The following is a 3,068-nucleotide window of genomic DNA, read 5'->3' on the forward strand; positions in this document are numbered from 1 at the left end:
GGTAACTCTAGTGGATGTCCTCCTCGGTTGGGGGCAGATTACGGAGGAGGAGGCCGTCCGGTACCGGAGGGCTATGAAGGGGGAGACCCAGGCAGGAGAGGAGAAGCGGCGCCAACCGGGCCGTGGTCGGACAGGCGAGAGGCACCCCCAAAAAATTTTTAGGGGGGGCACATGGCATGGACGACGGAGCTGCTGGAGGCAGAGAAGGGGCGAGTTCGTGGACGAGGAGAGAAGGCCACCGGGTTACGGGAGCCATTGGTGAGAAAAGGGAAGGAAGATGTAGAGGCACGGCGAGAGGTACTGAGGTGTATTGCCAGTCCGGTCCGGCCCGTTCCTGATCCCCGTTTAAGGCCAGTGGTGTGTGTTCCCAGTACGGTCCGGCCTGTTCCTGTCCCTCGCACCAAGCCTACGGTGCGCGTCACCAGCCTGGCCCGGCCTGTTCCTGCCCCTCGCACCAAGCCTACGGTGCGCGTCGTCAGCCCGGTCCGGCCCGTTCCTGCTCCCCGCACCAAGCCAGGGGTGCGCATCGTCAGCCCGGTCCGGCCTGTTCCTGCTCCACGCACCAAGCCAGGGGTGCGCGTCGTCAGCCCGGTCCGGCCCGTTCCTGGTCCACGCACCAAGCCAGGGGTGCGCGTCGTCAGCCCGGTCCGGCCCGTTCCTGCTCCACGCACCAAGCCTGTGGTGTGCGTCGTCAGTCCGACACAACCTGTGCCTGGGTCACCGGTACCTCATCAGCTCCACAGCGGAGCCCAAGCAATCCGCTCCACCGATGTCCAGTCCAAGTCCAGCCAGCGGGGCTAGACCGGGACAGGGGCGCTACGGGGGGATTGTTGAGGGGTGGTGGTCATGCCCGGAGCCGGAACCGCCTCCGAGGAGGAATGCCCACCCAGCCCTTCCCTGTTTGGTTTATGTTTAGGCGCGGTCGCAGTCCGCGCCTTTGGGGGGGGGGGGTACTGTCACACCCTGGCTCTGGGGACTCTATATGTTGAGCCAGGGTGTGTAGATTCTATGTGTTTGTGTTCTGTGTTGTAGATTCTTGTTGTATTTCTATGTTGGCCAGAGTGGTTCTCAATCAGAGGCAACGAGTGTCAGCTGTTGCTGGTTGTCTCTGATTGGGAACCACATTTAGACAGGCTGTTTTCCCACAGTGGATGTGGGATCTTGTTCCTTTTGGTTTGTACCGTAGGACTGCATGTCTCGTTTGTTGTTTTGTTCGTGTGATTACTCTATTAAATAAAATATGTTCACATTCAACGCTGCGCCTTGGTCCTCCTCCTTCGACGATCGTGACACTATGGTCATATTAAGAAGAAAGTTAGAAGCATCTAATGCATTACCTACAGACTAAAAGTACAAAAAGCTATTAATAGCTCTATTATTCTTGTAAACCAGTTGGAGCATTAGTGAATTAATGTGAACAAAAATATTCTAATTACTAAGCAAAATTTAGGGCCTCCTTACTTGTAGTTGGTCTCACTGTGATGCCAGGGGTCAAAGTAGAAGTAACAGTCGAACCTGCTGGGAAGAATTAAAAGGTACATTTATATCTGATTACACAAGAATAAAAGTATTCATCATTTTTGTTAGTAAACAACACAACTCAGTCAATAGAAAGATGACACGTTCACAATATCATAATGTGGCACATTCCAGCCTACCTGCTGGAAAGGGTATAGTTGTTGGATCACTAATGTGAACTCCCACCAGATCTAAAAACATTTTTTGGATTGAAATGTGGTATTTAGTTTGTGGGTCAGAATGAATATAGTAATACTAAGAAGATGCTAAAATTAAAGTGAGTCAGATAATGAAGACCTGCAGCACTGATAGATTTGTTTAGATAATGACTCACCCTCAAAGCTTTTCCCATCACTGCGTGGAGAGAGAGAGTTAGGTCCTGAGCTCACTCTGTAGTCACAGCTCACCTCCTTACGCCTCACTGACTGTAGACATCTGATCAGATCACTCTCAGGTACAAAGAATTGACAGAACCACTGAAAGAATGTTGAGGATGCTTTTCCCTTCTTGATCTTTGCTGTGAAGGATGGCTGACTCTCCTCTCCAACATACAGGTTACAGGTGGTGTCAGGACTCACAGATCCAGGAATCAAACAGATGATGTTGAAGTCCCCATTAAAATTGACTGTAATGTCTGGTTTTGGATCTGTTAGGAAAGGACAGAGACTCCTTTTTGCATTACTCTATTTTAATGTAATGTACACTACCGGTCAAAAGTTTTAGAACACCTGCTCATTAAAGGGTTTTTCTTTATTTTTACTATTTTCTACATTGTAGAATAATAGTGAAGACATCAAAACTATGAAATAACACATATGGAGTCTCACAAATACACGGCGGTTGGAACCAAAAATCTCACATTTGGACTCCAGACCAAAGGACTCATTTCCAACTGTCTAATGTCCATTGCTCGTGTTTCTTGGCCCAAGCAAGTATCTTCTTCTTATTGGTGTCCTTTAGTAATGGTTTCTTTGCAGCAATTCGACCATGAAGGCCTGATTCACACAGTCTCCTCTGAACAGTTGATATTGAGATGTGTCTGTTACTTGAACTCTGTGAAGCATTTATTTGGGCTGCAATTTCTGAGGCTGGTAACTCTAATGAACTTATCTTCTGCAGCAGAGGTAACTCTGGGTCTTCCATTCCTGTGGCGGTCCTCATGAGAGCCAGTTTCATCATTGCGCTTGATGGTTTTTGCGACTGCACTTGAAAAAACGTTTAAAGTTCTTGACATTTTCCGTATTGACTGACCTTCATGTCTTAAAGTAATGATGGACTGTCATTTCTCGTTGCTTATTTGAGCTGTTCTTGCCATAATATGGACTTGGTCTTTTACCAAATAGGGCTATCTTCTGTATACCCAACCCCCCCCCCCCCCCCCCCTGGACTAAAGCCACATTGAGACAGCTGTTGCCAATTCTCTATCAACTCCTCCATCCCCAAACGAATTGCTAAACAGGCCCCAGTTAAAAGGAACTGGACCAGTGACCTCTCGACCGACTCACTGCTCCTCTCCGCTGGTCCCCTGCTGTGGGAAAGACACAAAGCAC

At 48.9% G+C, this 3,068-nt stretch overlaps 1 long non-coding RNA gene across 1 annotated transcript; it reads right to left on the reverse strand.

Annotated features, from left to right (window-relative positions):
• Positions 1–1,459: 1,459 nt before the first annotated feature.
• Positions 1,460–1,957, reverse strand: LOC311138530. Its single transcript, XR_014614055.1, has 3 exons — positions 1,853–1,957; positions 1,659–1,709; positions 1,460–1,515 (listed from the first exon to the last, which is right to left on the reverse strand). It is a non-coding gene; the product is annotated as an uncharacterized lncRNA (long non-coding RNA).
• Between the last annotated feature and the right edge of the window lie 1,111 nt (positions 1,958–3,068).

The sequence above is a fragment of the Coregonus lavaretus genome, assembly GCF_964263955.1.
Source record: "Coregonus lavaretus genome assembly, chromosome: 12".
Lineage (NCBI taxonomy): Eukaryota > Metazoa > Chordata > Actinopteri > Salmoniformes > Salmonidae > Coregonus > Coregonus lavaretus.